This window comes from Balearica regulorum, chromosome 20 (genome assembly GCF_011004875.1).
Source record: "Balearica regulorum gibbericeps isolate bBalReg1 chromosome 20, bBalReg1.pri, whole genome shotgun sequence".
Taxonomy (NCBI): Eukaryota; Metazoa; Chordata; class Aves; order Gruiformes; family Gruidae; genus Balearica; species Balearica regulorum.
The window spans coordinates 1,433,274-1,456,270 of NC_046203.1; the positions used below are offsets into that span (position 1 = coordinate 1,433,274).

The following is a 22,997-nucleotide window of genomic DNA, read 5'->3' on the forward strand; positions in this document are numbered from 1 at the left end:
TTACATCTGCTGTGGGGAAAGAAGAGAGGAGCATAACTCAAGTCAAAATTTGTTTAAAGAAAGTAAGAAGATTAAACTGGAGGTGTCCTCAGCAGAGGCAACATTAGTACAAACCCTCGCGGGGATCCTTAGCTAAGGGGAAAGGAATCCTGCTGCCCTCCGTGCAGGGGCAGGGCAGGCTGAGCGATGATCCGGGAGTTAGCGTCAAGGTACGAGTTTTATGATGCTCCAAAGGCTCTGCTCTTAGGGGATGTTTTGTTCCTGGTGAAGCACAAATCCATTTTTTTTTTTTATATCGACCTCGTGTGCTTGGTAATAACTGAAAATCAATTACAGTACAAACCTCTCTAGTGCCTGCCTAGAGACTGCCTTGGCGAAGAAGACAGCTGCAAGACATGAGGTATAGCTTTTCTTTTTAAAATGTAAAAATAGAGTTCATGTTGAGCTGGTGCTCGAATTGCTATTGATGATATCACTGTCTTTGAGGTTTTTCATTACCCCCAGGGAGGGACACTGTGTCTCTAGACTTACTGAGTGTCACTGCTGAAATAACCAATTTCTTCATCATTTTTTTTTTTTCCAGTCTTTTTCTCACAGGCCAATGGAACCTTTCAATGCAAGATGTGGCTGTGCTGCATTACCAGTGTGGAGAAGCTGGTATATTACTCCAGCAAAGCTTTTTCACGTAGATTCAGTAATGTTTTGTAGTGTAGTACTTCCCGTAGTAACCTGTGCTACTTTTGTGGCATAGTAACTGTGTGCGAGCGGCTTTGCCCAGCTCCGCTACGGCTTTCCCTGCCGTCTGAGCCACAGAGATGTGGCGAAGGGAGATGGTTTCCCAGCTATCAGAAGGAAATCTCTTGAACAGAGGTATTCTCTTCCCCCAAACAGAAGAGCCCCGCTGTAAAGGATCTACTCATCCAGCTGTCCTTTGTAAAGGTTGTGGTTAAGTCCATAGTATCCCACCTGGGAATGATGCCGGGGCACTGTGGGCATGAGCTCTACTTCGCTATGGTTATATCCAGGGTGGTGTGTCGGGGGTGGTTCGGGGGTCAGGACTAGCTCAGTGTGAGGGCTGGGCTGGCTCACCCTCCTGCAGAAGGAGAGACGTAGCTTTGCTTGTGTTAGGTACAGGCTTGAGCATGTCGCAACCTGCTGAGGGAAAGAGCTCTGCTGTGCTGGGTGCTTCTTCGGCTGGGGCAAAAGGAGAACCTGGGTGAAGAAAATGAACTGGAGGGAGCTGAGAAAAAAGAAACACAACAAAGAAAACATGGTTAGATGCCACGAAGTAGGTGGCAGTGCCTTAACCGTATGCGTGTTGTATAGGCCACGAGGGCCCCTTCCATCCTTATCAAGGGGAGTGCTAACCTTCTCTCCTTTCATACAACACGGAACCGCGCCTGCGTCCGCTGCTATTTAAACCTCTGTCATCTTACTTCTATGAAGACAGGGTGAGTAAAACTTCCTGTTTTCTTTCTGCTCTATTTGATATCTCCTTCTGCCATCCACAAGATTTTTTTACTCTAACTCCCCGTAGAAGTAAAAAGAACCTGAAAACCCCGTTAAAATAGCACTGACGCGCTCTTTTCTCCGCCTTGTTAATATATTCATTACTCTCAACCAATCAGAGCACAGCAGCCGGCTCCTCGTCGACCGCCCCCTGCCGTTGCCGTCCAAACCCCGCCCACTGCGCACCCCGCCCTGACGAACGGGCGCGCTGCCAATCAGCGGGCGCGTTTACCGGGGGCGGGCACTGCTGCTTCCGCCTCGCTAATGGCGGCAGGAGGGCCGTAGGACAGGGGTTCGAGTCCCGCGTCGGGCGGGGGTGGGCGCCGTGCGCTGAGCTCTGCCTGCCCTGGGGATGAGCTCTAAAGCAGGATTTGCAGGCGAACCCGTCTAATCTGCGCAGGGTTTAGCCGTCTTTCTGGCTCTCCTGAAGGTTTAAGTGGGAACACGAGTGTACCGGGGGATTTGCTAATCAAATTTCCCTCAGTCGGGGAGGAAGGCTGCTCGAACGCGTTCCCGGTGCCCCCGGGCCGATAAATCTCTCAGAGAGAGACGCACCAGAGCTAACGACAAGGTAAAAGAAACGTACGCTGGTTCCAGATGTGGAAGCAGTCAAAGAGGTTGGGTGTTTTGGGTTTTTTCCCTGTTCTAAAGGTCTTTGCCTTCTGCATCCCGAGGGACTAAACCCAAACCAAACGTCTGGCTAAACCAGCACCCAGCAGCACCTCAAACCGGCCCCGGGAGCTGGTTTGGGGCCAGGGTGATGTTCCCACTGGGGTTACCCACCCCAGCATCCTGCTGCTGCTCCCACCGGCGCTGGGTTTCGTGCACCGTGCTGTCCGTTGGCCACGCCGACTCTCCCGGCGCTTCCCGCTCGGTTCCCTGCGGGAAGGCCCAGCCGGTGCCGTGTGCCGCTCGCAAAGGAGCCGCTTGGCTGGATGCGGCCGCGGAGCCGGGTGCTGTGCCCAGAGGTGTGCGCGGCCCCGGGCCCACCGGCTGCGCAGAGCTGCTGCAATCGCTGCAGCAGAGCCCAGGCTGCCCCTGGCCGCCCCTTCCGGATGCCGATGAGTTTATTAAGGGATTAAAAGTTAGTTTCCCCTCCTTATTGAATGCTCTGATTTATGCATGCGTTTAAATCAATCCCATTTCCTGCATTTTATCCCTTCTCCCCGAGGCTTTCAGGCTTTGCTGTGTTAGACGTTTGTTATAATCACATTGTTTTGAGGCAAGCGAGACACCGTGGGTGGTTTAAGTGATTTGAATAAATGAGCTGCATTACTTAGGCACTTCTCCCAGGTGCTAATTGCCCCTCCTGAGCTGTAGACGCCTGTACTTGGACAAGTTTGTGCTGCCTCCCAGTGAAATGTTAACAAGCACGCTTGCGAACGAAGATGCTGTGTGGAGTTTAAGTCCAAGCCCCTGCCTGGCCGGGCGCTGTGCCTGGCAGAGGAGGTGCCCGTGGTCTGCCCAGGGCCGGGGATTCAGGTGCTGCTAGCAGGCGGTTGTTGGATGGGCTACATTAGCGGCTTATTTTGTCATTTTAATTTTTTAATCCCATGCATTCAGTCGCGCTCTCTTATTAGTAAGCATTAGCTCTATAAGTCCCATTAGCTCCACTGAGAGCTGGGGCTTTGCTTGTGGGGACAGCGGTGGAGGAGCCAACGCAGGTCTGGGGGCCTGATCCTGCAGCCGGTGACGTCCGTGATGGCCCCGGTGGCGGTGGGTCCGACCCTGGACCCGGAGGATCAGAGCCATCGTGGCTCGGTGCTTTCCTCCGCTGTGCCCCCAGCCCCTTCCCAATCCCTGAGCAGCCCCAGCCGGGGTCCCTCCCTCCAGAGCCGATGCAAGCCCGGGGTGGCCCCGTTTGGCCTCTCGCTGCTTTATTAACGCAACTATTTTCTTGTATGCAAATGCATACATTATATTCAAACCCACTTCTGTCTCCTTCAGGTTTTCCCTTTAACCCCACGGCTATCCCCAGGGCTGTACTTTGTTAGAGAATCTCACGCCTTGGATTTAAAATTAGTTGACTGCTTCTCTTTAATAAAATTATTCCTGCCCTCTTTAAATAGCACAATATGTCACAGAAAGCCGGTGGGTCTGTTCGTGAAGACGAGGCAGCTCAGAGAGGAAAAAGAGGAGGGGAAAAAAAAAAAAGTAAAACCACACATCTCCCCAAACCCCTTCTGCCTAATCCAACTGAATTAGAGGATTTCGAAGTGGATTTAAAACTAAATCTTGATTAGGGAGAATTTCTCTCCAAGAGCTGCTGCACGGTAGTATTAATGGGAAGTGATCGTGGACAGAGGAAATAGGACAGAAATAACTGAGGGTAGCACATACGCACTCACGTCTGTGCATGAACTGAAAGAATCGGAGAATTTCTCAAGAGGAAAAGGGAGAAATTAAGCATCGACATAACGAGACTGGGCGCCACGGGGCTGGCTGGAGAAGTGGGGAGCAGCCAGATCTCTGCTGCACCGACGGCATCTCCCTTTATTCTGGTGGAGGGTTTTGCAGGTGAAAATCAAGCGGCGTGCACAGCTGGGGGAAGGAGCCGGGAGGAGAGGACGTCTCTGCTCGCTCCACCAGACGCCGGTGTTCGTCCTCCGAGCCACGGGCAGGCTCTGGGAGCTGACCCCCATGCTCTCAGGACACATGCCTGGAGGTGCCCATGGGATCCTCTCGCTGATGACCGTGGTGTTCGTCCTCCCAGAGGGTAAGTGCTGCTGTTCCCGGGGTGCGGAGCGTGCCCGTGCTTCGGAGTTACGGTCGTTCACATCCTCCTCCAATCCTGGCTGTTAAGGTGTGATTTGTCCTCAGGATGAATTTGGGGCATTCCCGCCCCAAGCGATGTAGCTGCGTGTTGCCGTGTGTTGGTGGGGTTTGGAAGGAGCTAACGTTACCGGGTTTTGTACAAAACGAGGGCGCGTGGGCCAGGAGCAGGGATCCCCTGGGCTCCCCTTCCCCGGTGCTGCTGGGGCAGGGACTCCCCTCACTGTGCCCGGCTGTGCGAGGGTGCTCGCCCAGCTCCTGAAAATCCTGTGGGAGCAGGCGAGGCCGGGGTCGGGAAGGGCTCTGGGTCGGCATTCAGAGGCAGGGAAAGGTAACGGCAACAGTAAGCGCAGCGTGATTTCTGTTGCTGTCGTTAATCGACGCAGAGATCAGGTACTGCGTTTGCCTTAGACTCTGTGGGTGATGTAAATGAATATCCTTTGAAGGCTTTTTTTTTTTTAAAGAAACCTCAGAAATGCCTTAAATCCCATTCTGGTCTATGGCAAACAATTCTCGAACACAGTCGCTGACCCTGCAGGGAAGGACTGAGCTGCCACAGTGTGCAAAGCTCTGGGGACACACACCAATGCCGCTGTCCTGGGGTCGCAGGCACGTTGGCTCGCTGTTGCTCTGAACGAGGATTTCCCTTCTGTTTCTGAGTTGTTTTGCCTCCCTGATAGACCCTGCGATAAAAGCAGGACCGCATGCAGGGAGAAAATCAAACCACGCCGATGAAACCATCCCTCCCGTGTGAATGCCTCCAATACAGGCGCTGCTGAAACTGGAGGAATTTGGCAAAAGCTGTTTCAGAGAGCGGCCGAGCCCTGGCTTGGTGACGTCCGTGGCTAGATGGTTTCACCTACTCTTTACCAGCCCTGCTTCAAAGCTCCCTTGTTCCCACTATTTATCCCAGCTCAAATCTCCGACTAATCTCTGATTTCGCACTGACCTCTAGCGGGAGTTGCTTTTATATTTTTTGGGCCCACTGGGTAAACAAGTGGCAGACAGCTTCGGGCCCTGGCTCGGTGCTTAATTTGACTTGGCAAGGCAGAGAGCGCTGCAAAGCCGTCGTTAGAGAGCAGCTAGGAAGGAGTTGAAGTATTTCCCCCTGAAAAAAATCCAATTGTGTTTCATACGGTTCTTGTTTAGCGTCCGGACTCCAGTGTTATGGCTGCAACATCATCGTTGGCACCAAAAACGTGGACATGGGGTGCTCCAACCCAGAGGTGATCACCTGCTCCCACTCCCACCAGGGCTTCAAACACCGGTTCTGCATTAAGACAGAGAGCGGTGAGTCTGGGGCTGCAGTCGCAGGGGGTGCCCGATCGAGCCGGTGATGCTCACACCCCAAAGCAAACCTCGCAGCCTTCAAACGGGGCCTGGCCCTGGTGCGAGGTGGCAGGGCGTCACCCCCCACCCTGGACGCGACCCCCCTGGCCCTGATGTCCCGCGCTGTGCTTTCTTTGCAGTGGTCCTGGGCATCCTGCTGACCAGCGGCTGTGCCACCTCCCGTCACTGCCAGCAGCAGGAGCTGCCGGGGGTCCGCATCCACTGCTGCGACACAGACCTCTGCAACGGCTCCCCCAGAGCCCCCCGGCTGCCCCCCGGCCTCGCTGGCGGCTGCCTCCTGCTGCCCTGCGTCCTCGCTGCCCTGCTCCTCTCCTGAGCGCCCAGGGCTGGGGCGGCCCTGGGACCCTCGGGAGCGGGGGCAGGAGCGGGGATGGCCCCGTCCCTGCCCTTACAGGTGCGGGGGAAGCCCCCCTCTCCCCTCGCCTCAATAAAAAGTGCCGAATGCTTTGCCCTGGCGAGGTTTCGGTGATGCCCCGGCGGCAGGGCTGCATCCCGGGGAGGATGGGGGACATTTCTCCGCGCTCGGGGGGTTTGGGGGTACCCGCGCTAGGCTGGGGCAGGGGGAGCGCAGGGCCAGGGGTACCCACGGCCGCCCGTGGGGGCTCTGCCCGGCTCTTCCCACGAGAGGGCATCCTCGGCCCTCGCTCCGCCGCCCGGGAGCCCCGGCCCGCCCGGGTGGGATTCGGGATGCAGGGACGGAGCAGGACAGCACCTCCAGCGGGGTCCCGAGGGATGGGTGGGCGAAGGGGTGGGGAACGGGGTCCCTGCGTGGAATGAACGGGGTTTTTTTCCAGGCGTTATCCCAACCGAAGAGGCCAAACGGGAGCTTTAGCAGAAAAATCTCATCCCATACGGATCGGAGCCTAAGTGGCTTTTCAAGGTGATCGCGGGGGCTTGCGGTGGAGCTGTGAATTAAGTGCATCTGTCTCAAGATCCAGCCTTGTGCTTTTATCACCAGGGAAACAGCATAAACGTTGCTGATGAGAAATGAATGAAATATTTTTATTCTAATTTTTCCTTTACATAAAAACATTTCAAAAGACCTTTTCCATGCAAAACATCAGCTTTTGATGACATTTATCAGCTGTGTGTCAGAAAACAAGTCAAAACTTTACTAAAAATATTATATCTGAAGCACCTTGGGGCTGATAAAAAACATTTTCAGATTCTGAAGATTAAAAATAAAAGGAAATCAGAAAACAAATCCTGTGAAAATGACAAGAACGGCAACACTAACCAATTCCCCCTCTTTCCCCTTAAAGCTTTCCTTAGGATTTTCAGGGGAGCAAGAAACATTTCCTTGGCAGCTGGAGTTATTCTCGCTACCGGTTATTTATCTGCCTGGACGAGTCCTGTGCTGAGCTCTTGCGACAAAACCTCCACGGCATCGGCCCGATCTGCTAATTCCCATTTATCGGGACAGGCTCCCAGGGGAGGGACGGAGCTGGTGGCAGGGGGTCGTGGTGTGGCGTGGGCCACCTTGCCGTCCAGCAGCATCCTGGGGGGAAGCGAGAGGCGAGGAGGTGCCGTGGTCCCCTCCATCGCTGTCCCCTCCGCCTCGGTCCCCAGCCGCCCGCCCGCCCGCCTCCAGCTGGTGATGCTCCTGGCCCCTCTCTGCCCCCCTTGCCCGGCTGAGTCATCCATCTTGCGCTGTGTAAGAGGCCTGTTGCAATTAAGTAGGCTGAAGTGCTCCTGAACTCTTTAACCTTTGCCCTGGGATTGCTCTTTTTGCCCCGGGGCTGTGGATCAGCTCCATTGCACTCTCCAAACAGCGCCTGCTACTTAGCTGACATTTCTTTCTCCTGCTGGATCCTATTAGCACCCTGAGGTTGAAAATGCTACTTTGGAGTGTTGTAAGGAATGTGATTTATACTGGAAAGTAGCAGCAATCTATCTTTCCCTATACACACACTACACATGAGGCTGGAGAGCTAAATCCACATCGCCTGAACAAACAGCAACTGGGATAATTGTTGAGGAGGCTTCAGCCACCTAGCAGGGAGAGGAGGCTTGGTTGGACAGCAGAAGCGGGGCAGGCACCGGGGCCAGGGGATGCCGGGCTCGGGGCAGGCACCCGACAGCGGGGCTGTGCAGGAAACCCGCTCGCCATTGGGATCCCATCCCCGCACCAGTGCGGACTGGTGGTGGGCACTGCTGTTTTCCAGGCAATGCTGAAGGTCTTATTGGGAGCTGCCTGGGCTGTTTGCAAAGGCTCTGGTCGTGGGGTCCGTCGTGTACTTCTTCACGTGTTTCCTTGCCTGTTGGTCTTGCGTCAAGGGAAGACCAGAGCTGAGCTGAGCAGAGTTTGCGCTGGTTTGCCTGCATGTGAGTACGTATCATAGATAAGGCAATATGCACGGGAGGCAGATGAAAATAAGAATTGAACGGTGCCTGAAGGAGGGCTGATTAGCCTTTATCAGATATGACACACTAACCACTGAGGCTCCTTGCTGGAATACCGGGTTAAAATCTCGGCAGTGTCAAATTTCATCCTCCTAAGCAAAGAGACACTTTCCATAGTGTTTGTGTGAATCTTCTGGATAAGCCCTGGAGACTGAAACTGTCTCAGCTTCATCTGGGCATTAAAAGTCCCACCCACGTGTTTAAAAAAAGCCCCAAACCCAGAAACGCAAAAGCTGACATTTACTCTAAAATGTCTTCTTCCTGCATCGCTGCGTGGCATCCCGTGTGAGCGGCGCGTCCTCCCTCCTCGCCGGGGCTGGCTGCGTTTTAGCAGGCCTGCGGGCATCCTCGTGGGCATTCACACGAACGGCCCAGCTGAAAGCCGAGAGATTATTTTGCACGCGCGAAACTGTGCGCACAAACACGCATACGGACGCTAGCACAATACTTTCCGGGAGAAAAAACAACTACAAAAAACCCCCAACCCTAAGCAGCCTCTATGTCAAAAGCCCTTTTATAAAAGCCTCAGTAGCTGAAGAATTGCCATTGTTTCAGTCTCCAGTGAGTGCTAGTCTTAAAATATTTCCAACTCAGAGCAGGCTTTGACATTCTGCCCAGACCCAGGAGAGGGAACAAACATGAGTTCAGAAATGTTTCTACAAGGCACAGATCCTTCTTCTTTTTGGAGAACCACATTCAGCATCTTACATCCTGTGGCTATGTCTCACCAAAGTGGGAGAAACACCCCAAAGCACCCCAAAAGCAGGAGATGGAGACTTCTCGGGGGCTCCTGGTAAGGCAGGGAGAGCTGGCCCAGCTCTGCTTTTCGTGCTGGTTACTCAGCCTTTCCCTCATGAAGAGCAAACCCATCTCCCCCACCCCCAACTACGGCACTCCAGGCTGCTCTTGCTCGAATGCCAACGGCTGTGCAGACCTAACTCCCCACCCCGCTGGCTGCCAGCGGATGGTCCAAAATCACAGGCTGTACCGACTCTGGAAAGCAAAGAAGACAGAAAGTATGCGGTGGTATTAATTCCCCTTAGCCTTTTTTGTGTGTTCACCAGTGATCCTGGCTGTGAAGGAGTGCAAATCTGGGAGGAGGAAGCTCTCAACACTTCACTCTCCATTGCTGCCTGCAGGAAGGGCAGGCGAGGGATGGACCACGGCGAGGGATGGACCACGGCGAGGGATGGACCATGGCGAGGGATGGACCACAGTGAGGGGTGGACCACGGCGAGGGATGGACCACAGTGAGGGGTGGACCACGGCGAGGGATGGACCACGGCGAGGGATGGACCATGGCGAGGGATGGACCATGGCGAGGGATGGACCATGGCGAAGGATGGACCATGGCGAGGGATGGACCACGGCGAGGGGTGGACCACGGCGAGGGATGGACCATGGCAAGGGATGGGCCATGGTGAGGGATGGACCACGGCACACGCACCCACCGCAGCACTTGCTCCATGTGGTGGTGGGAGCTGGGGTAGGAGGACCTCGGAACAAGGCTGTCCCTGGGACTCGACTTGCTGGGGAGTCACAGCACGGCTCTTTGGCCAGCATTCATGTTTTCTCACGCTTTCCCTTTCCATAACGTAAAATAAGGAGGACAGGAGCCGCGATGTACGTTACTGGCTCAGCCACACTTCTGCAGGCCAAGGTCATCCCCACCTTCTTGCAAACAACTTTTTGGCAGAAAGATGCTGAAAGCTGTTAGAGGTCTGCAGGCAGTGGGGAAGGAGCGGGGCTGCCCTGGGGTCTGCAGGCTCTGCGTGCAGCGCTGATGCCCAGGGCTGCCTCGGGAGCACTCTGAGAGGCCGAGCGCTCCTGACAAAGCGAGCTAACGTGTGCTTATCTCGGCTGCGAGCACTCGTCGCGTTGGATGAAGGGCAGTGTTTACCCAGGAACAATGTGGGGTTAAAATTTAGTAAGTCCTTGTGCAAGTCTTTATAGAGAGGCAGTGAGGACAAATAAACATCTCTTAAAATACAGTCAGCACTCAGGCTCGCTGTTTAATTCATTCTCCGGAAATGCATGTTGTTTATAGCCATGCATTGCAGGAGCTCGGAACAGCAGGGGTTTGATCCACTCCAAATTTCAGGCAAAATAATATGATCCTCATTCTTCTCTTGTTTGTTCCTAGGAGAGAACACAAGGTCAAATCTTCAGCTAGTGCAAAGTTTGCTCTAAACTACTGAATATTTTTTATTTGCGAAAGTTTCTTCTCTGCTTGCTCTCTCTCTTTTACCATGCCTTCCCCTCTCTCCAGCTAGTGAGCCCAGGAGGAACCCGAGTTCCCAGAGGATTTGGGTTTCCTCCTTGAGCGATAAAGGCTTCTGGGGGGGTTCAAAGCTGGGTGGCCAAAGCCAGAGGCTGCCAAGGTTGAGGGTTAGGATGTCTCTTATCTGCTCCCCTCCCATGGAGAGACAATCAGGGGAGAAACCACACGTGGGACATCCAGCTCGCTCCTCCCCTGGGGCTCCCCAGCCTGCCCCGGGGGATGCTACAGTGCACCCCGGCAGAGAAATCCCCTTCTCTGGGAGCTGGTTCAGCCCATCCATTTCACACAGCCGAGAGGGAGCAGTGCCAGCCGTATTGACAGAAAACCCATGAACTGGGTCATGTTGCCCACTCCCCTCCCGGCGCAGAGCTCTCCTCGTGCACAGACAAACAGGGAGCTCATTGCTCAGGGGGGTGTACAGGGCACAGCGTCTGCACTGGTCCAGGAGCTGCAAACACGCTGGCTTTGCTCAAATGAGCCCAAAGCCTCAAAGAAATGCTCTTCTTCTCTAGGACAAGAGCCAAAGCTGCCCTCTGCCAAGGGCTGGGCATCGGGGGGGGGTGTGGGTGGGGTTGAATGGAGGGAGAGGGGGGGATCCTTGTTCATTTTAATAACCTCATGGCGGTGCTGGAGCCAGCGATGTGCCTGACCTACATACAGCCCAGAGATCTCTGAGAACAATCGATCCATTGGCAGGCGAGCAAACACAGCGGCGTGGGGAGGACCTGCCCCGCGGTACCCAACTGGCATCTCCTCCCGGTCAGTGGGGAGCTGGCGGCACCGTGGCCGTGTCACAGTGTCTAACCGCCGGGATGAAGCCACACGGCAGCAGCTTGTCCTCCATGCTGGGCACCGTGTGCATCCCACAGCCCCAGCATCCTGGCCCAGTACCCTCCATGCCTGACAGCCCCCGCACAGAGCATCCTGGACCCCTGGAGATGTTTTTTGAGATGTTCTGCTATGGCAGACTTTCCTTTTGTGTAACTGGCTTCTGGTAGGGAAAGGCGTTGGTTTATACATGCCCCTGGGACATCTCTAAGTAATGCACATAAGGTTTTGGCTGCTAATAAGTCAAAAGGTGTGCTCTCTGGCTCAGAAGCTAGATTCACATCTCCTTATGGAGTCTGCTAATGGATCATCAGTGGATTTGAGTGTCCCTCCTCCCCAGTTGTCTGGTTTATCCAGCCTGGCAACACACCCTTAAGCCTTTTCCTTTGACTCTGTTGTTTTAGCATCTTACGCCCTTGGGCCACTCTCGCTGACCTCACAGGTTCTGCTGCAAAGGATGGATATTTCCGTCATAGTTTGCTCTTATCTGTCCTTCAGCAGAGGCGGTTGGCAGGGTGGCAGGAAAATAACGGCAGACAAGGGGAGGAAAGGGAGGACACTATGGTGCCAGGTGATTTTTTTTTTTTCCCAAGTCCCCAAATTCTTACTAATTAAGAGCTATGGGGAATAAAAATGCCATCTGGTGACACAGTGGGCCTAATCCTGTACTCTGCCTCTCCCCAGGCATGTGGACACAAATTCACTCGCCTGACGGCTGGTGGCATTAGCCAGTGAGTATTGATCCCGACGGGAGGGGATGGATGAACACCCAGAGCGAGAGATCGCAGTGCGGGCAGCAGCGTGGAGGAGAGGGGAGGGTGATGGACAAGAGGATGTGTCCCTGCAGTGGGTAAAACTCTTTCGGGACAAAAGCCAGGTCTTCTGGATGTCGGTGTCGTGTCCCTCCCCTTGGGTTATATCTTCTCAATTAGACCCGTATTAGTGCTACCTACACAGAGCAGCAGACTTTATCTCTGATGGTAATTGCAGAGCTCGTTAAACACAGAAAACCAAACCCTGGTGCGGAATAAGGAAAAATAAGGCAAGTTAAAAGGTGGGCAGAGTCTGGCATTGCCTCTTCCCAGCGGCGTCGCTTTGCTCCCGGGAAAGCGCCGTGCCAAGTTTCAGTTCTACACGGCAGAAATGAATCACAGCAAATTGCTGACGGAGCCTCCGCCGCCGTCAAACACCAACTGCTTCGGTATAAAGGGAAAGCACTGCTGGCCCCCGCTCCTGCCGTCTGAGCACAAGGCTGCTAATTAGTAAATAAGGGATAATCCGATCAATTAAGCGCTCAGCCCGGAGGCTGGAGAGGAGGGCACACCTCTGGCAGCGAGGCGGCCGGGAAGGCATGGCTGTGCGGGGTCAGCGTGGGGCTCTGGGGGTGCAGGGGGCTGGCGGAGGCTGCTGGGGGTCTCTGCCACAGGATCCTCCTCGAAACCCAAGCAAGCGATGCCTCTTTCAGGGAACAGTTCTCCCGCTCTGGTGAATGTGTGGTTAATGGGGATGCAGTGAATTTGGCCGGTGGGATGGATGCTCGGTGTGTCTCGTGCCCCCCAAGGTGCGCTGGGCTCTCCTCCAGCAGGCAGGTGCGATGCTGGGGGTGGTTACCGCAAGGCAGAGAGGTTTTTATGCCCTGAGTGCATGGGCAGGCTCCATCCCTCCCCCAGCCATCCCTCCAGGGACGGAGGGGCTGGAGCCTGTCCAGACCGTGCTCTGTCCTCACCCCACGCCACCCCCTAAGTCATCCCAGTGTCACCGCAGCGGGTAAGTAGTGGCCGCCCGCACCCGCGGGGTCTGGCACCTCGACTGCGAGCGAGGCAAAGGCAAGCTGCAGGAATCGCTGAGTAGTTCCAGACTTGCAAATTCAACCTCAGGAGAGCAGCAAAAGGAAATTAAATGCTCACTCGATGATAGGCTCTCGGGGGGCTTTGCAGCAGCCGGGGCAGCTCACCTGCAGAGCCCAGACCAGAGGACCCTGGCCACGGGTCCCGCTCCCGCTGCCGTCCCCACGCCAGCCCCCCCGGGCAGCCCTGTGCCCCCAGGGCTCAGCCCTGTCCCGGCACATCCCACGTACAGGGGCTTTTCTGAGCATCCCTTGCTGCTTCCCCTCAGCTGGCTTTGGCGCTATTAAAACGTTTTCCACCAGCGCCGATTTCAATTACATGTTTTTAAAAAGTCATTAAAGAGAATTCCCCATGAAACTATTTTTATTTCCCGCCTCTCCTCCCTGCCTTCCCGCCCCTCCGTCTACTTCCAAACTAATGAGATATTAATTGAAAACTGCAAACATCTTCCGAGGGCCCAAGGCAAATGCAATGTCAAACAAATGTAACTCTTCCCAAACTGCAGGATCCTCTGCTCCTCTGCCTCCTGCTTGCCTGCTCAGAGCATCTCTCCTGAAAAGGGGCTGCATTTTGCAGTCTCAGAAGGTGCTCAGGTTTTGAAACCTTTGATATTTTTTCCCCTCCTTTGAGGAAGGAAAAAGAAAGTGCCTGAGGAATGAGAACTGTCAAATGCAATAACGTGAAATCTTTCTTTTGGCTGGCAGGCGGAGGGGGGGGGGTCTCTCTGGCGTGCGGTGCTAACCGGGGAAGTTGAAATAGGAAAGCGGGGAGGAATATTAGAAAAGTTATTCTGCTTTCTCTCAGCCCTGCAGGTAGGAAAAGAAAAATAAAATCCCCCAAACCCAATAACCTGCAAACCAAACCTGACAATAGCCCTATTCACCTCCCAGGCTTTTATCCACTCCCGGTGTTTGATTCCTCCCACCCCGGCCCTGGGTTAATCAATAGAACAAATCTCCGGCGTGGCACCTCTCCCGGCCCCCACGGGCTCCTCCAGGATTGATTAAAGCAAACAGCCATTTGCAGGGCTGCACGCCTCGGAACACAGCGCACTTTTTCAGGCTGCCGTGCTACCACCGGCTCAGGATAAATAAAGGAGAGGGAACAGTACGGGAGATTTGTTACTCGGTGGAGCAACCGCTCAGCATCACCTTCCCTCCGGCGCTGCTTTAAGCAGGGCGAAGGAAAAACTCAAACAAAGCGCCTAACCCTGCTGAACTCTGTGGGATCATACATTTATACATATATATACACACACAGTGGTGAGGAAGATGGCAACAATAGTTTTGGAATTGGAGAAAACAAATTTATTGGCATGAAACCTCCCCAAAACCCGGTCTGTGCAGATACATGGGCACTGATGATGGGGGAGATAATTAAGGCTGCAGAATGGACTCGCTCCTTGGCATGACGATGACTTCAGCCTCACTTACAGCTCCTACGTGCTGCCAGTCCCTCTCCTCGCAGGGACGTGGATGGATTTTGGTGGGACTGCGGGAAGATGCTGAGAGATGCCCATGGAGGGTCCAGCGAGTCACCCCCTTCTAAGAGTGGAGGGCGCCTGGGACTGGAGGGTGCACGGGGAACAACGAGCATCGCACCGGCCCGGCGCAGGCACGTGCGGGGGACCAGGGCAGCCACCGGACAACCTGCCCTGCTGCCCATGCAACGGCCAGGCAAAAAAAGACCGCGGTGGATCTGGTCCCCGGCACCCTCTGACAAGTTAAAAACCTCCAGTTTATTAAAGATACATTCCTATGCTAATAAAAGACGCGTTGTCTGGTGGTGGAGAGGCTGCAGGATGTTATGGTTGGAATGTTCCTCAGCCCTTGTGTAATTAAAAGCCCCACCAGCTGTGGATCTGCAAGAAGCTATTTTTTTCCCCCCAGACAGACAGACTTGATGTTTTCTGTGATCTCCATGATGTCAGCAGCTCCCCCTTGATGTGTGCAACCAAGGAACCACCGAGGCTCATGACTCCGGAGGGATATTTGTCTGAGTATTGCTCATTAGATGACCCAGTAGGATGGAGGCAAGATTAATTGCAGAAGGGAAGAGACCGATCCCTGCATCCATATTCATTAGCGCATTAGGGCTCGGTGGCCATTGTGGTGAGCCAAATGCAAAAATAATAATAGGACGAAGTCACTTCCCTGAAGATTTCAATAATGGGACAAAAGGATGGATTGATTTCCCCATTTCATGTGGGGAGGATGGAGACGCAGAGCAATTAAAGGCCTGTCTTAACATAATAAAGCAGATTATCCCACAAGGGGTGTGCAGTGGAGCCAGACCCAGAGCAGATCCCTCCTGATCCCCCCTTGTGCTTTCACATTTGTATAACACAATGAAACCACAAATTTGCAGCAGTTTCCTTATGCAAGTCCTCCTCTTGGACTGGCTGGTGGCAAATGACGTCGCAGGGGTGGCCAGCGGTACTTAGAGCAGCGATGCTGAATGCTGCCGCAGCCGGCAACGATGGACCAGCCCTTGGGGTTTGTGGGGCGTGAATGAACTGGGGTCTGAGCAAACGGCCTCAGGAATTCAGCCCTCCTCATGCTGAGTCTTCTGACTCCACAGCACACAAACAAACCTCCTAAACTCACTGGAAAACACTTTGTTCCTATTTTCTTTCCGACACTCCCGTTCCCATGACCACATTAGATGCTGGAGACAAAAGGCTCTCCCATGGCACGGCTCGGATGCTCCCTGGGGACTCCTGGCCCTTCGCTAGTGACCAGGACTTTCCAGAGACAGAAAAAGCTGGAGGCAAAAGCCTGCTGCCCGTTATAATAACAGAAAAGAACATATTTTATGCAAGCCCTCCTTGGGCTCTGGGGGTCTGTGGAGGACAGCTGGAGCCCATCCTTCTGCCCAGGCTTGGTGGTCCCTTACGCCGGCAGCTTCTGAGTTGTTTTTCTGGGCTGGATGAAAACCAGCCCCATGACAGCAGGGAGGGCACAGCGCAGGTTGTAGGAACAGCATGTCCCCTGCGCTCACACCCTGGCCGCTTGCTGGGGCAAATACCGGTTCCGAGCCTTCGAGTGAACATTTCTGCAGGTATTTACCCTGCAAGCAGCCCAGAACTGGATTAAGATAAGATGAGTGCTGGGATGATGTGGAAATGCCTGTCAGGCCTACAAACCTGCAGGGCAAATTAAGCAATCATGTTCCCAGGACATACATAAAAATAAGTAAAAAAACACTATTAATCCATAGCAACAAAAGGAGATAGCATGGCAACAGCAGCAACTGCTGCAAAACAAAACAGTAACAAGAAGAGAGGAGGGGAAAGAGACGATAAAGCCCTGCTCTGTCCTTCAGGGGGTTTTAAGGTAAAGTGAGATGTGGCATCCCAGGTCAGTAAATGGTTTGGGTGCTGATGCGAGGGGCTGGCCGCGTGGTCCGGCATCGACCTGTGCACAGGTCTGCTGGGCTGCTGGGGTCCTGGAGCATCCCGGGATGCCTGGTTTGGCCTCCGGAGCTGGGAAGGGGCTGCAGCGAGGCAGTGGCCGTGGCACGGGGCCGTGGTGACGGCGTTTCCCAGGCTGTCCTTAGGGCAGGTCTGACTGCTGTGGTTCTCTGGGGGTGCCTGAGCCTGTGCTCGGACTGAGAAAGGTCCCAGCTCCTGATGACTGCCAGCAGAGCAGGGCTGGGAGCTGAGGATACCAAGCCCATCGTGGCTTTTCCCCCACCTCAATTGCTATTGAGAAAATTAAAGCAAAAAATGGCCAGCACAGGAGGATCCGTCCTCAATAGCAGCTCACAGTCACTTTACAAACATGAGCTGCTCGTGGCTGCTGGCACTGCAGAGGAAAAAGAGCCATTTACCCCTCAGGACTGATGCACCGTGGACTTGCTGGATTAAATAACTGAGCCCAGGAGCGGAGCTGCTCCTCAGAGGCAGCCCTGCTGTGCCCCCACCCTCCAAAATGATGCTTTCGGCTCCCATGAGGGCAAATCCCCCCCCCCCCGAAACAAAACCGGGATAAACTCAGCATCAAAACAAGGCTTAAACCCTGTTTTGAACCCAGGTAATGCTCTGCTCTGGGCGCGTAGGAAGAGCGTGATGGAAATAAGCCCTAATGGGTGTTAATTTGAAGTGGCAAGTTTGTGAGTCAGGCGGGGGGCTGCACGGGGAGGAGTGGGCAGGCGGCACGATGCAGGGATGAGAAGTGTTGCTGCTTCTGCTGTGTGCGAAAAGGGGTTATGTATGCTTCTGCCAGGCCGAGAGCACCGCAGAGATGTTAGGTGGGCTTGGGATTTCGGAAGGAGAGGAGGAGCTGCATGGAGAGTAGAGCAGGGATTGCATAAAGCTGAGTTACAGGCAATTTGGCTTTATCGGAACCCACGTTCAATGGATCGTTGTTAAAAGGAGATTTTCCATGCTGTGAGAGCCAAAGCAAATACAGTGAAACTTAATTAAATGCTTACCTGCTAAAATAATAATTTTCTTATGAATTGAGGAAGGTAAAGTACAATGAGAGATGGAACCGATAAAGGAACAATGATTCTCCAGTGTGCCCAGCAGAAGCGCACAGATAAAGAGCACAATAAAGCAGTTTTTTTTGTGGGGAAGGTTCTCCACTTTTTTTCTCATACAGGTCCACGTGTAGGATGCCCTCCATGGCTGCGCTGGCTGCCGAAGCCCTCGTGTACTGCCTGTCTCCATCACAAACCATGAACGTACACTCTGCACAGTCAGTTCAAGGAAAGGTATTGTCTGAGTTAGCAGCAGCAAGTGGAAATACTAATGCTTGTCTAGAGGAAAGAGAGGGGGGGGGAAATCTGTGAAAAACTGCAATTTTAATTCTGCTCCTGCTTGCTGGGGCTGGGGAGATGGGAGGCATCTCATCTGCTGGGCCTGGGGCCACTTCTGCACTCCGAGAACTTGTTCAGAGCTCTGGAGAGAAAAAAATGTCAGCTGGAAGAAAGCCCTTCCAAATAAGAAGTGAATGGTAATATCATCATCACGCAAAGAACCCGGGAGAATCATTTCAAGAGGCAAAGCTGGGAAAAAAGAAAAAAAAGAGGGAAAAAAAAGAGGTCTTGAACCGTGCATCTGCAGGACCTGCTGCCTGTGAGCGTGCCTTGCACACGCGTGCACTCCTGCGGCACAGCCAGAGAGCTTGCTCCCAGGTCTGCAAAAACGGCAGACTTAGAGCCCAAGCAGAGATTTACTTTGAAAGCCTCTCTCTAAATGTTATTTCCATTTAGAAAGAAAAAAATTAGGACGGGTAGATGGCTTTCACCTTTAACGGGCTCCTCCCCGCAGCACCCCGCTGGCAGGAGCGCTCCCGGCTCACCCCGCTCCGCCGAGCCCGAGGGCACCAGCATCTTTTAGCACCCTGGCAAGAGAGGCTTTCCAGCTCTCCCCGGGCTGCGGTGGGCGTCAGGGCACCAACGTCACGTAGCAAAATGGGGAGAGTAAGAAACGATTCAGAGCTTTTGTCTTTTTTTATCAGTTGGCTTCGTCTCGGCACTGCCCGCTCCAGCCAGCGCATTTGACTTGTTGGGTTTGACTCGGGGTTCGTGGGTTCAATACTTTTATGTCGAGGCCTCAAACTATGGGGGGAAGGGTTAAGCCAAAACCTTGTTTTTTCATTATTTTAATAAATGTGATAATTTTAAAAAAATCTAGTTTTCTAGTCCCCTCTAAATGCAGATATTCATTCTCTTTTTCTCTCAAACCCACTCCCGAAACCAACTGAAGTTAGACCCTACAGGATTTGGCATTGACTCTTTTTGATATGTTGAACATTACTTCATGGCTGAAATTACAGAAATAAACCCACTAATAAAATAGAAACTAATAACTTTTACCCTCTTTGTCTTTCTATGGGACTCAGGAACGGCTTATTCTGTACAATAATTATACTGTATGCACGGCAAAAAAAAGTTCTTGACTCCTGCCATTGCCAGTCCTTCCCCACCAAAAGAAAAAAAAAAAAAGTTGGCAATAAATTTAAAACAGTTTTATTTACCTTGAACTACTCAGCCAAGAATGCACATTATTTAGGGACTGGAATAAAAAGCCATTCACTCTAGTTCAATTGGCCATTTAGTTCAATTTGTGTGTGTTACTGCAGGTAATTACTATGGTAATAATGTACTGTAATCTGCGCTGATTTGGAACTTGTCCTGTTTCTGTATTAATAATAAGTGCCATATATGTACTAATTACCAGTTTGTTACCATGGTTATTTGCGTAGATGCTATGTTAATGATACCCTGGAAACATAAAGCAATCACATTTCTGAATTAAATCTTTGTGGTCTCTTTAGTGCTAAAAGCCCAATTCACATAAAATAATGATGAAGAAAATGAGATCATCGTCGCTGACTTGCCAGCAAGCTGATTAGCTGCACTGCATAAATATACGATTTTACCATACTGAAAAATTAGAGCCTCCAAAACATTTTCCATGGTTGCTAAGTAACTTCCCAAAGATTACATCACTTACAGGAATACGCAGTGCCAAATCTGTCACGCACACGTATTTATAGAGCGTACAGTGCGGGGAATGTATGCTTGGCGGAGAGGGCTCCGGTGCTGCCATAGGTGTAAGCTGCTGGCTCCCCGCCAGAGGAGAAGGGTAAATAAACAGGCATCCCTCCCCTTTCCCCACAAACTCACCCCCTCACTCCTTGGAAAAAGCCAGGAGGCAATCCAGAGACATATTTTTTAGGATTATTTAAAGCCAGAAGGGACTTCTGCTATCCCTCCTCTACAATAATTTCACGCTGCAAGTCCTGCGCTGGCTTGCATCTCTTTTCCCCGTTAAATTGAACCGAGCAGCACATTTTTGGGGATGATTTGTTGGAAATGTGTACTGGAAGGGGCAGGGCTGGCTACTGCTGCCTCCCGGTCCGAGCCGGCGCTGCCGTGCATCACCGCGCGCTGTGTGCACGCTTGCGCAGGGCAGACGTCTCGAGGTTTTGCTGTGGGACGATGAAGAGTGTTTATCCCTGCAAAGCTGCTCCCTGCGGTCTGCCATCCAACTTGTTCTGCAAACAACCTGTTATTCCCAGGCAGCAGCTACTTTGCTGGCCACACTGGATCTACATTACAATTAAAAATAGTTTATTGGCAACAAAAACATTCCCTTTTCCCTGATCGCGCAGTAAACAATGGGTCCTTCCTACCCTAAAATTAATGGCAATTCTTTAACCAGATGGAACTGGTGTAGGGGCTGGGGATGGGGAAAGCTGGACCAGTGAAACTGTGTGTCCCTGCAGACAGCAATGAATAAGGCAGGGAAACCTATAGGTCCCAACCCTATAGTAAAGTTTGATCCCTGCTGCTGTGGGTGAAGCCCCATGGATCCAAAGCCCTTAAAGGTCTGTTGGGAGCAGCAAGTCCCAGCGGCTGCAGGATGCAGCGGGGTTTGGGCACCCCGGGTCAGCCGAAGGATGGAGCTGGGCTTCTCCCCTCTTGCTGGCAGTTTGTCCAGGAGATGGACAAGGAGGTGGGAAAGAGCATCCTGGTGAGTCTGCTCGAGAGAAACTGGTGTCCTGGACCGTGTGTACCTGGGAGGACCAACAACCACTGCAATAGCAGCCAAAAGCCCCGGGAAGATCACGCCATCAATTTGCCAAGTGAAATTGCCTGATCCTCAGCATGTCGCAGAGGTGCTGGCTGAGGCACCCACTGGAAAGCCCCTGGCTTTCACCCGGTGAGATGCTGCTGGACCACGGCTGCAGTGGGAGCAGTTTCTCTCCGTTATCCTCCCTCCGCTTTGGCCCAAGGCCATCGCAGCGTTTTCCTCCCCGCTCCTGCAAAGCCCAGTCCTGCGCAGCGGATGCCATATAATTTGAAAAGCTACTTAGTGCTCTTTATTATCTGGTCATTATTTTTCCACTGAAGCCTGAGATAAGCAAAGCATAAATCAAACCAGAACGGGAGCCACTTGGAGCAGGTAAAGGATGGAAAAGATTTTAATCAGTGAATCTGGGCAAGAAAAGCCAAAAGAGGGAGAGGGAGGGAGGAAAGGGGGGTGAGAAACAAAGAAAGGGAAAGAAACACCACTTGTTGTTTGTGGGCTGAAGACAAATGTTTCCAAAGCCACATTTTCCACATGACTCCCAGTAAAAGCTCTTGGTTTGATTATTAATCACAGGGCGGCCTCCATCCATCACTCCATCCCTCCGTGCCTCCCGAGCTGTTTGATGTGCTACCCTCCGCTCTCCCATTCCACATCCCCCCCCGCCCCCGCCATGGGGCGGCTCTGACAGGGGAAAGCCCGGGAAGTTATTCCAATAAAGAAAATGCAATCCAATAAATAGAGGAGGAAATAAATAAGACTATAAGGAAAGCCTCTGCTGCGCTGGTTGGATCCCTGCCTCTCGAGGCTTCTGGAGAGCTGCTGACACTGGGAGCGTCTTCTGAAATGGATGGACTTTGCCTCTTGCCTCATACATCTGTTTAATGACCTCTCCTTGCAGGCACTTGACATGTGATTTATGGGATATAAATTCTACCTCTTTGCTTCGGTGTTGCAATCGCTACGTTCTGCAAGGTGAGAACACCTTACCCCGCCGGGATGCTGTGCTGGCTCCCTCGCCCTCCTGCTCGCTGAACTTTCTTCCTCTGGCCCTTCCTTTAAAAAAAACAACAAAAAACCCCAACCACCAAAAAAACAACAGACCTTTAAAAATGTGTTTTTTCCTCTTTAAAAGAAAACTGCTGCTGACGCAGCCTTTGCAGCATTCAAGGCTGATGGCGCTTTTCAGAAAAAGAAAACAGCAACATCCCAGCTGATTTCCTGCAAATAATAATAAAAAAATATGTATATAAATAAATAAGTCCGTAATTCTTTTACTGGCATCTGTAGCCTCTAATTCATAAATTCATCAGGACTTTCCCAGGATGTCAGTTTTGGCAAATGAGCCCTGAGTTGCTTCATGCTAATGGAGCGGTGGGCTGCCTGACCTCAGGAAATAGAGAGGCCAAACATGAAAAAACAGAGCCGGGTTCAAGGCTGGGGCTGTGAACCCCAGATTTGAGGGTGAGGTCGGGAAAGGGTCAGGGAAGCATTGTGTGCGCGCGAGGGAGAAACGCTGGTTTCTATTTAAAACCTTTCATGCCGCTGCCAGAGACCTCTCGCCATTGTGTGCGGGAGCAGCCCCGGCTCTTGAGAAATGCGCCTTGAAGATCCTGACTGCAGGAATGGGAAAAGATTGGAAACAGTCACACTTACGTGTTACACGCCGAACCCTCCCTTACCTTGGGAAGAAAGAGAGGGTGAGATCTGCCTGGCTCCTTTCAGCGGCTAACGGCGATGGATTTGCTTTGGCATTTAAGGGTGATGGATGTGCCAGGTGCTATTCATTAGAAATGATTTGTTGGGGCCAGCGTAGCTCGCCTGGCCATTAGGACGCATTTACTTCGCAGGTTAGTAATGATGGGTGCGCTTAATAGTTTCTAAGTATCAGAGGGCATTAAAAAGCCCTGGAAGAGAGGGCTATCAATATTTACAGCTTCAATTTGTTGGGGGAGGAAACCAGTGCGTGTGCCTGGAAGGGGCATCCGTCCTGAGTCCCTGCTCATGTTGGCACGGGGGAGGCTGGAGCGGAGCAAGAGGGGATGGCTGGGAATCCGGTTCTGCTTTGGCCTTACTGCACCCAAGTGAAGTGGCAGCAGCAGCTTGTTCAGCTCCTGCAGGGGAAACCGAAGCCCATCACCAAATTCGGGAGAATTTGGAAAGCCAGCGGCAGAGCCCAGCAGCCCCGGGTCCAGCCCCAGGGAGTGGTGGTCCTGCTGGGGTTGCCTCTCCACCAACATCATGGACCATGATCAGAGGAGGCAGAAGGTCATTCACTGAGGGATGATTATGGCTATTACATCCCAATTCCCTTCCCCTGCCCTTCCCCCGGCCCGGGCTTCACTCGGAGCGAGATCCTGTTAACAGCCCTCCGCCGAGGGGCAGCCATTTACTTAAGTCCCAATTTTTCATTAAAATAGCACATATGGCTATCAAGCATCGCAAGGTCACAGGGCTGCATTGT

At 52.7% G+C, this 22,997-nt stretch overlaps 1 non-coding gene across 1 annotated transcript; it reads right to left on the reverse strand.

Annotated features, from left to right (window-relative positions):
* Positions 1-1,262: 1,262 nt before the first annotated feature.
* LOC142604681 (U6atac minor spliceosomal RNA) lies at positions 1,263-1,390 on the reverse strand. Its single transcript, XR_012838530.1, has one exon. It is a non-coding gene; the product is annotated as a U6atac minor spliceosomal RNA (small nuclear RNA).
* Positions 1,391-22,997: the final 21,607 nt, after the last annotated feature.